Source organism: Eulemur rufifrons, chromosome 7 (genome assembly GCF_041146395.1).
Source record: "Eulemur rufifrons isolate Redbay chromosome 7, OSU_ERuf_1, whole genome shotgun sequence".
Classification (NCBI taxonomy): Eukaryota; Metazoa; Chordata; class Mammalia; order Primates; family Lemuridae; genus Eulemur; species Eulemur rufifrons.
In genome coordinates this window covers 251,796,085-251,818,827 of record NC_090989.1, presented here as the reverse complement: position 1 = coordinate 251,818,827, position 22,743 = coordinate 251,796,085, and the positions used below count along the sequence as shown (strand labels likewise).

The 22,743-nt window shown below is 39.3% G+C and overlaps 1 long non-coding RNA gene across 3 annotated transcripts in view; it reads right to left on the bottom strand.

The window, feature by feature from the left end:
* Positions 1-22,743, bottom strand: part of LOC138388401 (uncharacterized) — a 98,525-nt gene that overhangs the window by 19,419 nt on the left and 56,363 nt on the right. Inside the window, exon 4 of one of the 3 annotated variants that reach the window (XR_011234118.1) lies at positions 20,072-20,179. The exons of the other annotated variants lie outside the window; for them this stretch is intronic. This is a non-coding gene — a long non-coding RNA (uncharacterized lncRNA). Of the gene's footprint in view, positions 1-20,071; positions 20,180-22,743 lie in introns of those variants that run through there. 3 annotated transcript variants of the gene reach the window in all.

The following is a 22,743-nucleotide window of genomic DNA, read 5'->3' as shown; positions in this document are numbered from 1 at the left end:
CCCCACCCAGAGCCTTGCTCATGGAGAAGAGGTTTCATGCTGGGTTGCTGTCCCTGCTCCCAGATCCAGTGCAGTGGCACAGAGGTACTCCCAGCAGGCTGTTAGCAAATAAGGCTACATAGGTCTGTCAAGGAGACAGACTGTATTTGGAACACAGTATGAGGACGTCCAGGCCTAAGGGCATTGTTGAAAACAGTGGAGATCTTGATAACGAGCCATTAACAGCAGGCTGGTAGCTCCACGATACTCACAGTCACAAGCAAAATGGTAGAGAAATATGGAGAAATTAGAACCTTTGTGCATTGCTGGTGGGAGTGTAAAAATAGTGCCACTGCTGTGGAAAACAGTTTGGCAATCCCTCTAAAAGTTAAATATAAGATTACCATATTCCACTCCTTGGTATATACCAAAAATAATTGAAAACAGGAACTTGAACAGATACTTGTGAATGAATGTTTATAACAGCATAATTCACAATAGCCAAAGGTGGAAACAACCCAAATGTCCATCAACAGATGAATAGGTAAACAAAATATGACATGGTATATACATGCAATAGAATATTATTCAATCATAGAAAGGAATTGAGTTTTGAACCTTGAAAACATTATACTAAGTGAAATAAGCCACACAAAAAAGGACAAATATTGTATGATGCCACTTATATGAGGCACCTAGAATAGGCAAATTCATAGACACAGAAAGTAGACTAGAGATAACTAGGGGTTTGGGGGAGAGAGGAATGGCGAATAATTGCTTAATGGGTACAGAGTTTTTGTTTGGAGTGGTGAAAAAGTTTTGAAAGTAGATGGTGATGGTTGCACAATATAGTGAATGTAATTGACATCACTGAATTGTACACTTAAAAATGGCCAAAATGTCTTAGCACTCTGGGAGGCCACGGTGGGAGGATCGCTTGAGGTCAGGAGTTTGAGAGCAGCCTGAGTGACAGCGAGACCTCATCTCTGCAAAAAATAGAAAAATTAGCTGGGCATGGTATTGCGTGCCTGTGGTCCTAGCTACTTAGGAGGCTAAGGCAGGAGGATCACTTGAGCCCAGGAGTTTGAGGTTGCAGTGAGCTATGGAAGACACTGTTGCCCTATAGCCAGGGCAACAGAGTGAGAGCTAGAGACTGGGAAAAAAAAAAAAAAGCCAAAATGGCAAATTTTATGTTATTTATCATTACCATAACTTTAAAAAAATCAATAATATAGCAAAAAACAAATCTAAAAATTGATATACTTTAAGGCCTTTGATATTTCTAAACAAATTTCCCCACAGAAGAGTTAGTTGTAGCAATTTACATTCCTACCAGCAAAGCCCTTATGCATTGTTGACTGATCCTAGTAATTGGTCTCTTGGAGAGTTTAACTTAATTCATTATAACTGGCTATTATGGTATTATATATAGATATTGAAATCTGAGCTGAAACCTAAGTAAGCCTGATTTAATGTTCAGTGTTGAGAATCAGCTATGCAATTAGCTTTCTTAATATTTAACACCTGGTGTTATTTAATGGTGAATTTCCATAACAAAATGCAGCTTTTTATCTCAAAGCCTAGCACGTCTCAGCCAATCTCAAAATGAGAATGAACAAGGACATGTTATTGATTTATTTGAAGCCTCAGCGACCTTAACCTTGGAGAAATATAACACATTTAAATGATTTAAAGCAAATCATTCTGCATTTGAGCCCTGAGTTCAGGACTAAATTCTTAATACCTCAAGCTGGCAGCTTTCTCTCTAGTATGTACAATCAAAGTCTTTCTCCTAGTTCTTTGTAATGATGGAATAGTTGTATATCTTGATGGCAGTAGTGGTTACACAGATCTACACATTTGAGAAAATGGCAAAGAACTATAAATACACATACATTGTATAAATGCAAGTTTCCTGGGTTAGATATTTTACTATAGTTATATAAAATGCAATCATTGGGAGAAACTGGGCGAAAGGTACACAGGGCCTCTCTGTACTATCTTCACAATTTTCCATGAATCTGTAATTACTGTCCTGAGCCACAGAATGACATTTTGGTCAAAGACAGCATATTCAACAGTGGTCCCATAAGATTATAATATACCATATCTTTTCTGAACCTTTTCTATGTTTATATATGTTTATATACACAAATACTTGCCATTATGTTACAACTGCCTACAGTATTCAGTACAGTAACATGCTGTGCAGTTTTGTAGCCTAGATGCAGCAGGCTATACCATATAGCCTAGGTGTGTAGTAGGCTATACCATCTAGGTTTGTGTAAGTACACTCAGTGATGCTTGTACAACAACAAAATCACCTGACAACTCATTTCTCAGAATGTATCCCCATCATTAAGCAACGCATGACTATATTTCACAATGGAAGATTTTTTTTTTTTTAGACTTCTGGTGTGACTAAAAACAATGGAAGATTTTTTTTTTTTTTTTAATTTTTTTTGAGACACTCTGTTGCCCGGGCTAGAGTGCCGTGGCATCAGCCTAGCTCACAGCAACCTCAAACTCCTGGGCTCAAGCAATCCTCCTGCCTCAGCCTCCCGAGTAGCTGGGACTACAGGCATGCGCCACCATGCCTGGCTAATTTTTTCTACATATATTTTTAACTGTCCATATAATTTCTTTCTATTTTTAGTAGAGATGGGGGTCTCACTCTTGCTCAGGCTGGTCTCGAACTCCTGAGCTCAAACAATTCTCCCACCTCGGCCTCCCAGAGTGCTAGGATTACAGGCGTGAACCACCACACCCGGCCCCAATGGAAGATTTTTAAAACTCTTTCTCCAGGAGTCACCATAGGAGCCTTTTAAATTTATTTTTTGCATAGATAATGTATTCATCTATGGTTCATCTATATTCATCTATCAAGACTATGGTTCCAAAGTCTTGCCCTCTGTCCTTTCTCCACCTAACCCATACCATCACCCCATTTCTATTGCTTCTCATAATTTCTTTTCTTCTATATCCTTCCAGTGGTATAAATACAAGCAGATATGATTGTATATTCTTATCTTTTTCCACCTTCCCCACTCAAAAGATGTGTGTTAGTTTGGGCTCCCTGAAAAGCTGTTGCCAAGACAGACTTAAATGTGAGAGTAATTACCAAGGTTGGGATTTTTGGGTCAAAGGGAAAATGTATTTGAGATTTATAATAAATATTTCTAAAATTGTTCTCCATAGGGATTGTACCATTTTGCAGCCCACCAGCAAAGTATGAGATTACCAGTTTCTTCTCATATTGCCAAAAGAGTGTGCTCTCAAACTTTTGAATTTTGGCAATCTGCTGTATGAAAATGGTATGATTTTAATTTGAATTTATCTTATGAGTAAATTTGGTCATCTTTGCCTGTCTTCAAGGGTCACTAGTATTTCTTTTTCTATGGCCTATTTATGTCCTTTTCCAATTTTTCTTGTGGGTTATTGGGTACTCTTTATATTTAAGGGAGACTAGCTTTTTGCCTAATAACTTTTTCAGGTTGTAGTTTGTCTTTTGGCTTTGTTTATAGTATGTTATGCTGTGCAAAAGTTATTCTATGTAGTAAAATTAAGCAATCCTTTATTTTATGGTTTCATAGTCTTAATTAGAATGCCTTCGCTCTCAATAAGATTCTAAAAGAATTGTCCCATGTATTCTTCTAGTACTTTCATGTATGTATTTTCTATGTGTGATTTTTTTTCAAATTAAATCCTCTATTGATTTGAAGTTTATCCAAGTGTATGTCACAAAATATGAATTCACTTATCTTTTTCAAGAAGGCTATCAGTTGTCCTAAAACCATTTATTTAAAAGATACATGTTTATTATACTGATTTGAGATGCTATGTCTGTCATATACTAATATGCATGTGCTCTATTTCTGGACATTTTGTTCTGTTCCATTTGTCTGTCAATCTATTCAAGCATAAGTACCATACTGTTTTAATTATTAAATCTATATAGGCTTTTTAATTAACCAATAGCACTAATGTCATTGCTATCATACTTCTTCCTTTTGAAAATTTTCCTGGCTGTTTTGCTTACTTTCTACCACAAATTTAGAATCAGTTTGTCTAACTGACCCCCACCAACCAGAGAAATCTATTAGTATTTTTATTGGGATGACATTAATTTTTAAATTAACTTAGGAAGAGTTATTGAGTCTTCCTACTCCTTAGAATATGGTATGTCTATTGGTTCAAAATTGCATTAACATATTTGAAAATGTTTTATGATTTTTCTCAAAAAGATTTTACATATTTTGTTCTAAGTATTTATTCCTTTGTGTTTCTAATATAAAGGGGATTTTCTCCAATATATCTTCTGATTGTCATTTGTATATACAAAAGTTTTTGATTTCTGCAGAGCAGTTTTTATATTCTGCTACCTTACTGAAGTGTGTCTTTCTCTCTCGCTCTCTCTCTCTCTCTCTCCCCCCTCCTCCTCCTCTTACTACTAGTAATTTTTTAGTTGATTAACTCGGGTTTTCAGGCATACAATCATACTACTTTCCAATAGTGACAGCTTTACTTTCATTGTACCAACTTTTTATGCTTTCAATTTCTTCCTGTTTTCCAATTGTGTTGTCCACTCTATCCTCCAGCAGGTGAAGGCATTGAAGACCAAGGTAAGCAGGCAGTCAGAGAGACCAGAAGAGGCATTTAGTAAGGGTGTTCCTTACGTGTGTGTTTCGTCATAGTTTTTCTTCCATTATAGCCACCAATTTTTGCCAGGCACAGTGCTAAACTCTTAGTTTACAAAATCCCATTTAATCTACAAGTAACCTCTGGTGTTTGTACTAGCTCCATTTTATAGAATTTAAAAGCCTAAAATGCAGAGAGTGGGAAAAAAAACTTACCCAAGGTCATAAAGAAAGTGGTAAAACTAAGATTCAAATCTAGGTCTGTCTAATTCCAAAGAAGCTACTAAATTTCCATGTTATTTGAGTATACCTGAGGGCAGTGTAAGGTGATCTTTGCTGTAACTTCTCAGAATAAGGACTCTGGTCTTGCTGAGGACCCCCATCTTTGAGCTGTAATCTGTGGTTTTGGCAGGATCCAGATTGAAGTTTCCTAACCAGGTTGCATGGGATATCCCTACAATGTCCCTGAATGGGTTTCCAGTTGCCTATAACTTCTGAAATAGAATACAACTTTTGTTTGTGGAATCTAATTTTATCATTGAACTTGTCATTTGTAAGTGATATCCAATGGGATAATGGAGTATATGCACAGCCAGAGGAGATACATGCAGTATGTATGCCTGCCATTTACATATAGCATTTGCAATGCTCCATGAACCAGAATTCTGGTGGAGCCATGATGTATGAGAGTTCAGCAAGACTCAAAGTGAGTAAAAGGTAAGTGTATTATGGAAGCCACTGACTGCCACAGAGTGATGGTAGATGTGATGGATCAATAAGTAAAATTAAAATTGTTGACTTAGTTTTATAAAGTGTTTGCATTGTTCTGGTAAGAATAAAATACATATGTATAAATGAGCTACAGAATACGAATTGTACAATGGTGATTCTGTATGAAAGGTAAGTGCTCTACTATTTGCATTTAAAACTGGCATTGTGCAATATGAACAATAAAATTTATACTGATTAATTAAAATTTTAATTTTTCCTTATTTAGAACAACATTAAATAGCAAATAAAAAAAAACACCAGGTCCAATAGAGAGAGAAAGAGAGAGAGAGATTGAGAGAAGAAAAAGAGGAGAGAGAGCACGAGAGAGCGAGCACACAGTAAAAAGGAAAAAGCTTTGTATTTTAGTACCTTAAAGGCATTTTTTCCCTACTGTACAAGGAGCCTACATTTTCATTTTATGTTGAGCCTTGCAAATTATGTAGCCAATCTTGCTTTTAACAAGCCTCGCCGTGATTCTGATGTAAGGCCAGCAGTGAGAGCCGCTGGAGCAGATGACCTTAGAAAGCGCCTGTCCGCGCTGAGACGCGGCAGGGCTGAGTATCGGGAGGGCACGTGCTGCCCTCTAGTGCCTGTGACTGCGCCTCTGCACAGTGTAGTAACCTGCCGCGTGAGCTCTGGTGGTCTGGCCGCCTGACACCACTCTGGCGCTGCCTGTAGAAAGCCCTGGAAATTTTAGCTCTTGGGCATTAACAAAGAAGCTCATGTTGAATAGCGTTGCTGCTGAACGGCTGCAACTATGCATCCGCGTTCCCAGCACCTCGGTACATCTTAGGCGTTTGCTAGTATTTTCCGAGTGTGAGACACGGCGAAGCTCCTGGTAAGGCTTGTGTGGAGGGACAAGACTCACACCTGTGGCAGTCTGGCAGGATTTTTCTTTACAAGGCTCTCTGACTCATGGTTCTTAAGAAGTGGTAGCCATGAACGGTTTCCTGAAGAAATTCTATGATGACAACTGTGCCACTGCAGCACTATGATGACAGCACGGTCTGGCTTAAGCAAGTTTTCTAGAAACAAATGAAGAAGAATCTTTACAGTTGTGTAGCCTCCAGAGTCCACAGAGGCTTTTCATGTACTTCCTCGCCCTTGTTTGCTGCTCTCTCTAAACCACGAGGCGAGAAAGGCAAATGTGATGGTCCATGCCCACGTCATTCAAAACGACAGACCTAGTTAGCTGTGTTCGTTGTGTGAATGTGCCCTTGTTTAGGAAGACGCAGATCCCACTGTCCTAGCCACACAAGCACCCTCCGTCAAGGAGCACCAGATCAGTAAACGAACCTGTTCTAAAGGCCTTCTCTGCAAAAAGGCCTAAGACCATTCTGGGCTCTGCACTTGACTCTAACTGCTCGGCCCCGAGACAGGAGCAAGGGCTGGGTGAGTGGCTGGAGAGGAGTGTGCAGCAGATGGTTTTCATGGCTTGGTGGGATGGCAGTGGCTGTGGGTTATCTGTAAGGAAAATAGTGCACTGTTTGGAGCAGGTGCCAGGTTTGAAGAATGTGGTGATTTTGCCTGGGGCAAGGGGTCAGGCTGACGGGCCATGAGAACTATGGCAGCTGCATAATGGGCGGCAGCAGGTGTAGGAAGCAGGACAGTTGGGTAGGAGACATAGTATTCTGCTCACCTCTTTTTCACCCCATTGTTAAGGGAGAGAGTCCCACTCTAGAGTTCTGGGATGGCTGAACATCCTACACCTCATACTGGACAGATAAGATTGACAGCAGTTTATTAGCCACATATATTCACAGCCCAGGGGAGGAGGACACTGCACACTGTGCATGGCCCAGGAGTAGAACGAAAAATCAGGAGCCATGGGAGGCAGTTTCTGTAGTTAAAAGAGGATGAGGTGACCCTTGGTTCCCCAGGGAGGATGTGATTGGCTTGTCTGAATAATTCCATGGGTTGAGTGCGGCTGGTCTGGCTGATAGGTGAACTAGTAAGGTGGGGATCTTTTTTCACTGGGTTGGGGGCATAACTTGCCAGAGCTGGTTAGGCCTTTGGGACCCTGTGAGGTTCCAGGATGTGTGAAATTTCATGTGATGTCAAAGCAGCACATGAAAGTTTAGGCCTAACAATACACATAGGGCAGCTCAGTAATGTCAACAAGATGGCTGACTACAGACAGCTAGCACTTGACTCCCCCACCAGAAAGGACCAAGACAATGAACAAACAACTAAGATTTGATGGGAGAGTCGAGCTGAGAGTGCTAGAGTGCAGCAAGAGAGTGGAGAGACACCTGTGGTGACTGGAAATGGAGAAGGGCAGCATGGAGGCACCTGGTCTCTAAGCCTCATCTCCCCAACCCAGATTGGATATACCCGAGCTCAGGAGGGACTTCCTGCTGCAGGGAAAAAGTACGAAGAAGAACCCCAATAGCCCACATTGCCACAGCAGACACCTATAGTTCTTACTATAGGAGAATCCTGTAGTCCTCACAAGCCTTGAGCCCAGTTTGGAGAGCTGTCAGAAATTCACACAGCTGCATTGCTCCAGATTAGGAGAGTGAGGCGTACATTCCCCACCCCCCATGCACCTCCTGTGAGCCAGGCTATTGTAGCACAGTGCCATCTTGAGAACAGAGCCACTTCTGGAGTGTGCTCTCTTTAAGGGCCAGTAGCCACTATACCTCTCCAGCGCTGGGACTCCATCTTTATTCCACCAAGCCCACACAGGTGGCTAAATATCACAACCCCAGGTGCGCAGAGCCTGCCAGGATCAGCTGTGACTTTGGTCATGCACAGCAGGGAAACCAACCTCTGCCATCTGCACTTCCAGCTGGAGAAACAGTCTGGCAGTCTGGCTCAGGGTGAACCTACCCTTGAGCCAGCCAAACCACTGCATATCCTCTCCTGAGAGGGAGAGGTCCCCAAGCTATCAAGCAGCTAACATGCCCCTAGGCCAGCAGAATGGCTAACAGTTCCATGGGCCACCCCAGCAGACATGTACCCAGGCCAGCCAAGAAACTGGGTGGCCATGTCCCCAGCCAGAAAAAGATCCCTGTGGGTCTCCCTTGGCAGACACACTCCCAGGGCAGCTGAGCAGCCTTGTGCCTGCATCTCAGGTGTGAGAAACAGCCACATGGGCTGCCCCTGGTAGGCACATCCCCAGGCCAGTCAAGCAGCTGCATGCCTATGTTGCTGGCCAGAGCAACAGCCCACGGCCCCAGCCCTAACAAGTCAGACCCCAAGTTGGCTGACCCACCATGTGCATGCATCAAACCCTGACCTAAGAAGTCAGCCCAGCAAGCTCACCCTTGGAAAAGCTGCACCACCAATAAATACCACAGACTATCTGAGCTTAGTCCACTAAGATACAAACATCAATAGCATGGATTACAGCAGGATAAACTACATAGAGGCTACACTACGGCATCTACCTAGATTAGAACCTAGGCCAGTATACCCCATCAAAGTCATACCCCAAGATTCATCCACATGAATAAGTCTTTCCCTATGAAGCCTACTCCATAAAATTAAAAGAGGCAACTTTTCTACCAGATGCATAGAAATCAACAAAGGGGCATATCAAAAATGAAAAAGCAAGGAAATATGACACCTCCAAAGGAACACAAATTTTCCAGTAACATACCCTAATTATAAGGAATTATACAAAATGCCAGAAAAAGAATTCAAAATAATAATCTTGAGAAAATTCAATGATACAAGAGAATATAGAGAGACAATGCAACAAAGTTGAGAAAACAGTTCATGATTTAAATGAGAAATTCAACAGAGAGATATCATTAAAAAGAACCAAATAGAAAAATGAAATAAAAAATACAAATGAGAGCTTCAAAAGTAAACTAGACCAAGCAGAAGAATTTCTGAACTCAAAGACATGTCTTGTGAAATAACATGGTAGCCAAAAAGAAAAAGAATAAAGAATGAAAAAGAATGAAGGAAGCCTACAGGATTTATGGCACACCATTAAGTGAATGAATAGTCACATTATAGGAATTCCAGAAGAAGAGAAGGCAAAAGGTATAGAAAAAATATTTAATGAAATAATAGCAGGGGGAGAGAGGGACAAGGGCAATATACGCAACCTAAACTTTTGTACCTCCAAAATATGCTGAAATAATAAAAAATTTTTAAAAAGAAATAGAAAAAGAGAAATAATAGCAGAAAAATTCCCAAATCTTGGGAGAGAGATGGACATCTAGATCCAGGCAGCTCAAATAATCCCAAATAGATTCAACCCAAACAGGTCCTCACCAAGGCACATTATAATCAAATTGTCACACATCAAAGACAAAGAAAGAATTCTAAAACAGCAAGAAAAAGCATCAAGTCACATACATACAAGGGAATCCCCATTAGAGTACAGAAGATTTCTTAGCAGAAACCTTACAGGCCAGGAGAGAATAGGACAAAATATTCAAAGTACTGAAAGAAAAAAAAAAAAAAAAACTTTCAGCCAAGAATATTATGCCCAGTAAAGCTATCCTTTGGAAGTAAAGGAGAAATAAAATCTTTCACAGACAAACAAAAACAAGGGAATTCATCACCACTAAACCAGCCTTACAAGAAATGTTCACGGGAGCCTTACATATAGAAGTGAAAAGACAACAACCACCACCAAGAAAACATGAAAAACTATAAAACTCATTGGTAGAGCTGATATCCAAAGGAGAAAGAAAAAGGAGTCAAACCATATCATTACAGAAAACTACCCAATCATAAAAATAAGCAATGACAGGATGTGAGGAACAAAGGATATGCAAAACAACCAGAAAACAATCAGTAAAATGACATGAGTAAGCCTGTACTTATCAGCAATAACCTTGAATGTGAATGGATTAAATTCCCCATTTAAAAGATAAAGATTGGCTGAATGGATAAATAACAACAACAACAAAAGACCTAATTATATGCTGCCTACAAGAAACTTGCCTCTACCTGTAAAGACACACATAAACTGAAAGCGAAGGGATGGAAAAAGATATTCCATGCAAATAGAATAAAAGTGAGCAAAAGCAGCTATACTTATATCAGACAAAACAGATTTCAAGTCAAAAGCTCTAAAAAGAGACAAAGAGGGACAATATATAATGATAAAGGGATCTCAACAAGAGAATATAACAATTGTAAATGTATATATACCCAACACCAAAGCACCCAGATATATAAAGCAAATATTATTAGATCTAAAGGGGTAGCCTCCAATACAATAATAGTTGGGGACTTCAACACCCCACTCTTAGAATTGAACAGATTATCAAGACAGAAAAATCAACAAAGAAACATTGGATTTAAACTGTACCATAGAACAAATGGATCTAACAGATATTTACAGAACATTTCACCCAACAGCAGTAGAAAACATTCTTTTCATCAGCACATGTACACTCTCCAGTATTGACTATATGTTAGGAAATAAAACAAGTCTCAAAAAATTTTTAAAATAAAAATCATGTCAAGTTATCTTATCTGACCACAATGGAATAAAACTAGAAATCAACAATAAGAAGAACGTTTGAAACTATACAAACACATGGAAATTAAGCAACACAATCGTCAATGACCAATGGGTGAAGGAAGAAATTAAGAATGCAACTTTATCAGAGAGGCTGAAGCAGGAGGATCACTTGAGCTCAGGAGTTCAAGACCAGCCTGAGCAAGAGTGAGACCCCGTCTCTACTTAAAATAGGAAAAAATAGCTGGGTGTGGTGGTGCACTCCTGTAGTCCCAGCTACTTGGGAGGCTGAGGCAGGAGGATCACTTGAGCCCAGGAGTTTGAAATTGCTGTGAGCTAGGTTGATGCCATGGCACTCTAGCCTGGGCAATAGAGAGAGACTGTGTCTCAAAAAAAAAAAGAAAAAGAAAAAAATTTAAAATTTCTTGAAATATATGAAGACAGAAACACAACATACCAAAACCTATGGGACACAGCAAAAACAATGCTAAGAGGCAAGTTTAAGGCCTCTTAGCTAAGAGGCCTCTTAAGGCTAAGAGGCAACATAAAAGAGACAGGCACTCGCTATGTTGCTGAGGCTGGTCTTGAACTCCTGGGCTCAAGTGATCCTCTTACCTCGCTCAGCCACCCAAAGTCCTGGGATTACAGGCATGAGCCACCATGCCTAGCCCCACTCCACTGTTGATGTACAATTTTTTGTTGCATCCAGTTTAAGATTCTTATAAATGATGCCACTTTGAGCATTCAAATACATGTCTTTTGGTTTACATGTGTATGAAACATACACATGTAAGAATGAAATTGCTAGGCAATTGGGAAATACATATATTCAGCTTTACCAGATCCTGCCAAACAGTTTACCACAGTGTTTGTATCAATTTAGCCTCCTACCAGCTGTGTATGGGAGTTTTCGTTGCTCTAGATCCTCATTATCTCTTGGCATTATCAATCTTTTTAATTTTTTTTCTGACAAGTCTATTTTAGCATCTCATTGTGGTTTTAATTATTTGTATTTCTGTGATTTCTAATAAGGTTGAGACAGTTTTCATTTGTTTTTTGCCATTTAATTATCTTTTTCTGTGAAATGCCTGTTCTGGTCCTTTGCCCATTTGCCTATTGGTTGTCTTTTTCTTATTGATTTGTAGAACTTCTTTATATGTTCTGAATACAATCCCTGTAATTCTTGAATTCTTTAAATATTTTCCATGTATCTTTTCCCCTTCTGTGGCTTACCTTATTCTCTCTCTCTCTCTCTCTCTCACACATTTTTTTAAAGACATTGGAGTCTCACTTCTCAAAAAAAATGGGGGCTGTATTCAAACTCCTGAGCTCAAGTGATCCTCCTGCCTCAGCCTCCAAGTAGCTGGGACTGCAGGTGTGCCCCACCATGTCTGGCTGCCTTTATTCTCTCTTAATGGTGTCTTTTGGTAAACAAAAGATATTGATTTTAATGTCATCCAATGTATCAATCTTCCTTTATGGTTAGTGCTTTTTGTGTCCTTTTAAAGAAATTTTCCCTATCCTTAAGGTAATGAAGATATTCTTCTATGTTATATTCTAGAAGCCTTATGATTTGTTGTGACCACCCTAAAGCAACTGGTTGGGCCCCCCACCCAAAATTTGGTTTGAATGTCAATAGTGATGATGCCACACTCAACAAGAGGGCATGAAAAGGTTTATCACTTACATAATTGAGGTCTCAGGTGAGAAGAGGGCATTCCTCTCAGGTAGCCCAAATGGCTTCAGTAAGCAAGGAAGGGAGACTGGCTTGGAGTTTTTGTTGTGGATTCAGTGATTAGGCCAGGGTAAGGGTTCTTGTGTGGAGGCCAGGACCTGTGTAATTTGAATCTCCCACCAGTGCCAAAGAAGGGAGCACCCAGGCCTTTTTGTCAGCTTGCTCAGATGTGGGGCACAAGGGAACGAGAGGGGATGAGGCTTTAAAGTTTTCAGCAGTCAAACATCAAAAAATGAGCCAGCCTTCTTATTACATTGTTTTACTTTTGTCATTTAGATATACTGTCCACCTGTAGCTGAATTTTGTATATAGTGTAAGGTAGAGGTCATTTCATTTTTTTTTAACCTATGGATATCAAAATTACCTAGCTGCATTTACTTAAAAGATTCTTTCTTTTTTGATTGCTCTGTAGTGCTACATTTGTCATAAATCAAGTGTCCACAGAGGTATAAATCTATTTATTTATTCCCTATTCTAAATATTCTATTCCATTGTGTCAGTTTGTCTATTCTTATACCAGTATCACATTGTCTAATAGCTTTATAAGTTTTGATATCTAGTAGATGGTACCCTTTGTTCTTCTTCAAGATTGTCTTGGTTATTCTAAGTTCTTTGCATTTCCATATACATTTTAGATTCAGATTATCAATTTTCACCAAAAATAAAATAAAATAATATGCTAAGATTTAGATTGAGATTGCATTGAAACCATAGATCATTTGGGAGAAATTGACATCTTTATAATATTGAGTCTTCTAATATTAATATATGAACATGGTATATACCTCATTTATTTGAGTCTTCCTTAATTTCACTGAATGTTTTATAAGTTATGTATGGAGTTCTTGCATAGTTTTTATTAGATTATTCCTGGTTATTTGATGATTTTATAAATCATATTTTTTAAATTTATTTTCTAATGGTGTGTTGCTAATTTATAGAAAGTCAATCAACTTTTATATATTGATGTCCTATCTAGCAATCTTGCTAAATTCACTTACCTATTCTATTAGGTTTTATCTGTAGGTTCTTTTGGATTATCAACATATATATCAAGTCATCTGTGAATTACGGTAACTTTATTTCTTTCTTTCCAATTATTACCACTTTCTTCTTTTTCATGCCTTATTACATTGGCTAGGACCCACAGTAGAATATCAAATATAAAGAGTGACAACATGCATATTTATCTCATTCCTTATCTCATGGGAAAGCTTTCAACATTTCTCCTTTAAATATAATGTGTGCTTAGTAGATATTCTTTATCAGATTTCTTCTGTTCCTTGTTTGAGAAAAATTTTTGTAATGAGTGGATGTTTAATTTTATCAAAATCTTTTCCTACATCTATCAAAACGATCATATGATTTTTCCTCCTAATTCTCTTAATGTCAATTGCATTTATTGTTTTTTCAATCTTAAGCCTGCCTTGTACTCCTGAAATAAACCCAATTTGGTCATGGTGTATTATTGTTTTTATATATCATTGGATTTAGTTTGGTAATAGTTTGTTTAGGCTGTTATTTCCCTTTCTCATACTATCATTGTGAGCTTTGGTATCTTTTGACTGGTAGCTAAGCTAGAGGCACTGTCAGTGCCAGACCACGATAGTTCAATCAGGAACTGAGAGGATTCAAAGTAGACTCAACCCCTGTGAAGGCTTGTCTGTTTCCAGTTCATACTTACTGTTATGGTACAGCCCTTCAGAGTCAACCAAAAGCCTGTGTTGTTTACCGGACCCCTCCTCCTTATCAGACCCTCAATTCCAATTTTTGTCGGGTCTATCCTATGGATATGTCAAATTTTTGCTCAATTTTTCATCCTCTTAGCTCTTGTCATTGACAATAGCCTTCAGGAGAAGGACAGCTACAAATGTCAGACTCACCTCAGTAAGCTTCTCTTCTCACCAGAGTCTTGGCCCTGTAATTCCTCACTGCTTTGGTACTTATACAATGCCTTTAAAGATATTTTTAAAAAATATTTTGTCAATATTTTCTGGTTATTCTTAGCAAGAGAATTAGTTTGAATCAACTTAATTTATCATTGGATTGAAAGCTCCTTAAATGTTTAGTTTTAAAATGCTTTTTTAAACTATAGAAGTATGGTGGCATATTCAGAAAAATAGAAAAAAATATACTCACAATCTCTACCCCCCTAAAAAAACACTGCTATCAGTCTGGGGCTTTTCTTTCTGATCCTTTTTCTCATGGACACATTTTTACATGTTTATGCATATAGTGCTTAAATAATTTCACATGCTGTTTTTTTCCCCTTAACCTTACTTCCATCAGTATTTTACCTAGCTACTTCTTATTAGAAATATCATTTCTTCCCAAAAATCTATTAAATTCCTTCCCCTCTTTTTTTTTTTCATTTCCCTGAGAGAAGACCTACAGCTACTTCTCACACTCCAGTGAACCAGCTGCCCTGTGAAGTGAAGCTGACTGATGGACAGAAGAGAGCATAGCCCACTCTGATGGTCTTCTTCGTCATGGCTCACCAGGCTTGGCCAGTGGAGCTGTGGATCCAAGAAGCCAGGTATGTGGGAGCAAGAATGGGAAGTCTGATCAGAACTAACAATACCCCAGCTGTGGGGACCTGACATTCGGCCTATTTCCACTCCTTCCCGACCTCTCCTCTGCTCTGAGTCATGGAGGATAGTCTGCTAGCTGGCTGCTCATTGCTCTAATCTGCTTCTGTGTGCTCAGTACACCCACTGTGCTCCTTTAGCATCCATCCCGGCAATGGTATCAGCTTCTGCCCAAGTCTGCTAGTTAGCAGATGACCTGGTCCCTTCCACCCCTGTGCTAATGTATTCCTGTCAAGCTGTAACTGACTCCTGGCTTCCTGTTCAACACCTATCTGGCTGGTAGAGCAGATGATTAATGAGTATGTCATGGACCTGGATATAAAACCTCGCCAAGTCATGACAGATGATATCCTCTTCTTCATCTACTCAGGATGTTCCTATGCTAAAAATTACCTGATTTTGGCAGGACCTGTTCTTTTTTTTTCAAGAAATGGGATCTTGCTGTCACCCAGGCTGGAGTGCAGTGGCCTGATAATAGCTCACTGTAACCTCAAACTCCTGGGCTCAAATGAACCTCCTGCCTCAGCCTCCCAAGTAGCTAGGACTATAGGCATGCACCACCATGCCCGGCTAATTTTTTTTAATTTTTTGTAGAGATGGGGTCTCACTATGTTGCCTAGGCTGATCTTGAACTCCTGGCCTCAAGCAATCCTCCTGCTTCAGGCTCCCAAAGTGATGGGATTACAGGTGTGAGCCACTGTGCCCGTCCAGGACCTGTTCTTCAGAATAGCAGCTCTCAACCTTTTTTCTGCCCTAATACACTTGGCAAATGGTGTTCAAATGCACAGTGTACTCCAGAACACAATTTCCAGCATACATAATGTAACTCTACCTTTTCCTCTCCCACACAGCACAGCATGTGTGGAATGGAAGTGAGTTAAAGTGGCATATTATAGAGATAAACTTAAATTGTCTTTATTTTTCATCAGGTAAAACATTTGAAGATTTTGCCACAATATTTAGTAACAAATCAACAAGGTTGAAAACCACTGTTTGGGCAAAAATTGGTGATTCTTTTCTTCATCAGAAAGCAGTTACTGAGCACCTTCTGAATGCATAGCACTGATCCAGGTTGCAACCCAGTGTGTGGTTTGCCATAGCAAGCTTACTGTTACCCCAGATATAATTTGAATTTACAGCTCCATGATTTTGTTCATTATACCTTTATCACTCTTCCTTTATCACATATGGGCAGTTTATTGATTCTTCAAAATCCCAAGCCTGTTTATTCTCCACTGAAGTCATCGATCTCACATATCCAATTGAACTTGGCTGCCCACTGACTGCCCTCATGGCCCTTGATCTTGGGTACTTTTGCCAGCTTAGAATTAAGATCACTTGGGAGAAAATAGAGTGCTATGGTTTGAATGTACTCCCCAAAGTTCATGTGTTGGAAACCTAATTCCCAAAGCAAAGATCTTAAGAAGTGGGGCCTAAGAAGAGGTGACTAGCTCATGAGAGCAGAGCCCTCATGAGTGAATTAATTTTGTTATTGTGGGAGCAAGGAGTGGGTTGTTATAAAATGAGTCCAGCTCCTGGTGCTTTGCTCTGTCTCATGTGTTCACTTCAGCCTTCTGCCTTCTGCCTTCTGCCTTCTGCCTTCTGCCTTCTGCCATGGGTTAACTCTCACCAGACACCAGTGCCATGCTCTTGGCCTTCTCAGCCTCCAGAACTGTGAGCTAAATAAATCTCTGTCCATTATAAATTACCCAGTCTCAGGTCTTCTGTTACAGCAACAGAAAACAGACTAAGATATAGGGAAAGAGTGGGGAAGAGACTACCTATCTCTCCAAGGAGAAAAGGGCACTGGCTATTAAACACCTATCTAGGACCCATACAATAATGTAAATTCTTTGCACAAACTCAAGAAGAGCTATAAATATAAAAGAGACACTCCTAGGATATTTGAGGAGTGCTCCTTCACATTAGACTGATGGCTAATATCATAGGTCCTTTCCAAAATCCAATGTGGTTAAAACAATTATTGGCCCTCATATTTCCAAGGAATAGATGTGGGTAAATAGGAATAGATAGCCTAAAATAGTCTTTTCTGCAGTTATCTGGAGAGGTGAGAGCAAGAAGCCAATATGAACTTTAGGGTTTAGTATGGGTGTAAATAATCCTTTTAAATGGAAGAAGACTCCCTAGAGGGGTTTTACTCCTTTCTGTGTTCAAAGTCCAACTTTTCTCATTCTGTATTAAATTGTGCCCCCATTCAATGGAAAAACTGGTGCTAACCTAAGGGTGCTTTATAGAGTTTACTACTTTGTAGAATTGTAATATCATGTAGTAGGTAGGATAGAACTAAAATATTTCTAAAAGACTTGTGATTTTTGATAAAGAAAAGGTCTTTATACAGCATTTATAAAATCTTTGTGCATGTGAGGCACACCTGCACAAGGGCTTGGGGAAAAATGTACAATACAGGTGAGAGAATATATTGTTACTGAAACTATTTCTCTCTGGCTGCCTTTAACTACAGTGCTATTGAAAGCCACATTTTCAGATAGTAAATATTTTAGACTGGTGGGCGTCTGTCACAACTACCCAATTCTGTCCTTGTAGTGAGAAAACAGCCCCAGACAATACATCAACAAATGGGCATGACTGTGTTCCAATAAAACTTTATTTACAAATACAGGCAGCTCAGTACATGAACTATACTACATTTCCATGAAGCATGCCTTTATTACAGGTAATTGTCATGTTAAAGTGTGACTGTTTTAAAATGCAAGTGTTCAATGCAAAGTTGTGTAAATAAAATGCATAATTTTTCACCCTGTACAAAAAAAAAGAGTGGGCACACCATATTTGCTGATGTAGCTAGTGGTTGCTTTTTCCCTGTGATGATGGTGACAACCAGAAGTTAGCTGAGGCACAGTTCTTTGTTGGGGTGCCTGCAGCAATGTTCCTGCTTTGCCCAGAGTTGTCTACTGTGTAGAAATGCTGAGGGTGAGCAAGGAGAGAGCTGTCCCAGGACTAGGTTAGAGTCCACCATCATTTGGTCCCCTCCCCCCACTATCCCACAGCCCGCTCTCACTCCACATCTGTTCTGAGCTTGGGTTTGTGAGGCAAGTTCTTTGAGAGACTTTCATCTACTTATTTTCAAGTGAGTTTTTCTTCTGTATTCATTGAATTAAAACCTGCTTAATATTTCCTTCAGTCTAGGGATATTTGCACTGTATCTTGCTGAAATTTCACAAAGTATAAATGCCCTTCCAGTACAGATACGGATTTTCTATATTTCTATTCCCTTGGACATTCCAATAGTGATGTTGAGGAGAAACAAACTGAATGGAAAAGCAAATCTAATTAGAGAGTTCAGTGCTCATTGGCAGATCTTTTATACCATGACTCCTGTTCTCTCAGTACTTTAAGAGTTTTCCTGAAAAGTATATGGACGGAGCACACTGAGCCCTTGCATTTCTTAGGAGCACTTTCTGTTCTCTTTTTTCCCTCCATTTAGAACTTACATCACAAAATATTCAGGCTATACCAGTTAATATTTGTCTTAGTTCTAGTTCCCTAAGAAAACAGAGCCAGAAGGAAAGGGAAGTGAGACATGAAAAGATGGAAAGCAAACAGAAGGCAGTGAGTGCACTACAGAGCCAGCCCCGCTGTCACTCGGCCCCGCAGAGCATCTCTGGACAGGCAACACAGAAACACTGTGCCTTGTAACAGTTTGTGAGGGGAATAGAGTGAAAATTCGTCTACCTGCCTGGGAGCCAGCCTCCAAGATGATCCTTAATGATCCCCTTATATGTATCATATATTTATTTATATTTATACAGATATATATTTTTGTGTTATACTTTTTTAACAAAAATGGGAGGACACTAATACACACTTGTTTCACTTATACACAAGAGCATATATATCTTCCTCATCCTTTTTAATAGCTACATATTATTCCATTGTATGGATACATCATTATTTAACCGGTTTCATGTTTGTTTCCACTTTTTCACTATTATAATAATGATGCGGTGAGCACTCTTGTATATGTCTCTGTGAAAGTGTGTAAGTTTATCTATTAGATAAATTCCTAGAAGAGAAAAAGCTGGGTCAAAGGATATATGCATTTTACACTTCTATAGGTACCCTATATTGCACTCCAAAAGTGCGTTCCTACTTAGGTTCCAACCAGCAGCATGTACGAGTGCCTCTTCCCCATATCCTTCCTAACATACTGTATAATCAAATGTTTTTATTTTTGTCACCCTAAGGGATGAAAACTGAGATCTTATTTTGTTTTAATTTGCATTTTCTTACTGTGAATAAGGTTGATCAGTTTCAAGATGATGAAAGGTTTCTTCCCCCTTCTCTAGAAAATCACCTCAAAACAACAAGGAAAATAAGAATAGAAAACTGCGTCTTGAATGAAACTAGGAAACAGCTACAAGCGAGAACCACGGTACATGAAAATAAAAAATAGAGGAAATATGTGTTCTGGCTCAGAGTCAGTACTCAAACTCAGGCGGTTGCAGGGTTCCTTTAGGGATTAATGTCATCAAACATCCGAGCACTGTCCATTCTTCTCCATCACCCTCAGATGCTGATGTTTTTTCTCTGAACTGAACTCGGGATCACCAGTGGCTGATCTAGATGTCAGCATAATGTCCATACTTCTTGCTCAAGGACAAGAAGCAAGGAAACATAAGTTGGGGAGCTGTAAGCAGGTTCTCATCTCCTGTTTCTTTTATCAGAAAGCAAACTCCTTCCCCAAAGTCCCCCCAACAAATTTCCCCATCTATCTTCTCAGTCAGAATTGGGTCCACGTGTCCATCCTTGGATGAAAAGAAATCTAGAAATTGGGCAAAAGGGAGCAATTGCTTTGATATCTATTGATTAAAAAATCAATTAATAAATCCAAAGTGAGTGGCTTAAAAGACAGTTACAATATTTTATTATCATCCCTCATTGTTTTAATTGTTGACTGAGGTCAGCTAGGCAGTTTTGTTTGGGATCTGTCCACAGCTGCAATCAGATGATGCCAGATGATCTGAAGACTCACTCATTCATGTATCCGGTACCTGCGCTGAAAAGATAAACAGCCAGGGCTGGGAACAACTGGGGCTCCTTGGAATTCACTCTATTTCTATGGAGTCTCTCCTCATAACCATCTGGGTTTCCTATATGGCTACCCAGGGATTCAAGGGCACATGTCCTGAGAAAAAGAGCTAGGCAAAAGCCATATTGCCTTTTATGACCTAACCTTAGAAGTCACACGACACTTATATCATATCTTCTATTTGCTAAGTGAGCAAAAGAGATCTGCTCAGTGTCAAGGGAAGTGGAAACAGACACCATCTCTTGATGATGAAGTAACAAGTTACAAGAAAAGTATGTCAGGTTGGAAATACTGTTGTGATCATTTTTGGAAAATATAATATGCCTCAGTTGGCTTTTGCCAAACATGATTCATTCTGAGGAATTGGGAGTGTATTCAGGGTATTGTAACCTTAACTAAAAATTAAGGTGCATCATATGTTGCTGGTGGGGATGTTAAATGGTGCAGCCACTGTGGAAAACAGTTTGGTGAGTCCTCAAAAAGTTAAACATAGACTTACCATATGAACCAGCAATTCTACTCCTATGTATATACCCAAGAGAATAGAAAACAAGTGTTTAAACTAAATCTTGCATACAAATATCCATAGCAGTGTTAATATAATAGCCAAAAAAGTAGAAACAGCCCAAATCAAATGTACATCAAATGATGAAATGGATAAACAAAATATGGCATATCCATAAAATGGAATGTCATTCAGCTGTAAAAAGAAATGAAGTACTGATAGGTTCCACAACGTGAATAAACCTTGAAAACATTATGCTCAGTGAAAGAAGTCAGATACAAAAGGCCACATATTACATAATTTCATTTTTTTTTTTTTTGAGACAGAGTCTCACTCTGTTGCCCAGACTAGAGTGCCGTGGTGTCAGCCTAGCTCACAGCAACCTCAAACTCCTGGGCTCAAGCAATCCTCCTGCCTCAGACACCCGAGTAGCTGGGACTACAGGCATGTGCCACCATGCCCGGCTAATTTTTCTATATATATTTTTAGCTGTCCATATAATTTCTATTTTTAGTGGAAGTGGGGTCTCACTCTTGCTCAGACTGGTCTCGAACTCCTGAGCTCAAACAATCCGCCCACCTCAGCTTCCCAGAGTGCTAGGATTACAGGTGTGAGCCACCGCGCCTGGTCACATAATTCCATTTATATAAAATGTTCAGAATAGGAAATTTCATAGATACAGAAAGCAGATTAGTGGTTGCCAGGGCCTGGGGAGAGGGTAGAGTAGGCATTGACTGCCTGATGGGTGTAGTGTCTCTTTTGGGGGGGTTGATAAAAATGTTCTGGAATTAGCGATGATGGTTGAACAGTGTTGTGAATACACTAAAGCCCAGTGAATTGTACACTTTAAAGTGATTAGTGAATTTATGTCATGTAAATTTTGCCTTGATTTTTAAAAAATTAGAGTTCATTTAGTTACAAAGAAAGGGGAGAATCAGTGATTGGCAGCTAATTTCCCATTTCATGAAGAAGAGAAACACTATTGGTCTGAAAAAGTCTTTATTTCTCTCTCGTTTTTGAAATACAGACAGTTCCCAGGTTATGGACAAGATATTTAGGTCAGATTTGTATGTAACTCAGATCCCTGATGAAAAGCACATGCACAGTAATAATAATACTATAATGGCTCATTTGTGGTAATAATAATACAGTGTAATACTATAATAATGATAATACTAATACCCCTGTACTGTAATAAGTTACAGACATTATTGTGCTTTCTTTTAATTTGAACAAATAGAACATAAAAACAAACACATACAAAAAGTTGAGCTAGGAGAAATTTCAAGTAAGAATATTAAGGATTATCACTTTACCTAATGCTGCATCGATGTCGCGCTTACTGGAAGGGGCATTTTGAAGGCAAGAAGGTAGATAACATTAATCAGAAGGTGACGATGGAGATGGTGCTGGAGAGGATGGACACTGGGTGCTGGAGAATCAGTTTTTGATTCTGTTGCTGGAGGAGGGGAGCTGACCACCGAAGTCAGTTTCTTGAAAAAGGTATCTAGGGTTGTTTGCACAGCCTTGTCTTTTATTCGGCGTAAATGGCCTTGTAGCAGCTGATGTTCTCCCTCACTGCACAGTAAACCTTTGTAAACCGCTCAATGTTAGGCTCTTGCTCCTCGAGCTTAGCAAAACCTGCTTCAGTGAGATGAAAGGCTTCAGCTAATTCTTTTGTCGTAAACTGTCTTGGCTCTGGATCTTCTGATTCTTTGTGTTCTTGTGTTTCTATCAGCTGCTTCCCTGTCTATCTATGAGACTAGCCGCTAGCATAAAGACCCTGCACCAGCGAACTGCTTATGCCATGAAGGCTTGTTTACATGCGCAGAAGAAACTGTTTCTGAATTATTAATTTAATTTAATTAATAATTTAATATTATTTAATGATAAATTATCCTTATAGGGAGCCTGGGGAGCCTGTTCGTAAGTACAGATCATCCGTAATCCAGGGACTGCCTGTGTATCTTTTGCGTGTTGTAGAATTCTGGGCTGACACTTTTTTTTCTTCCAACACTGTAAAGAT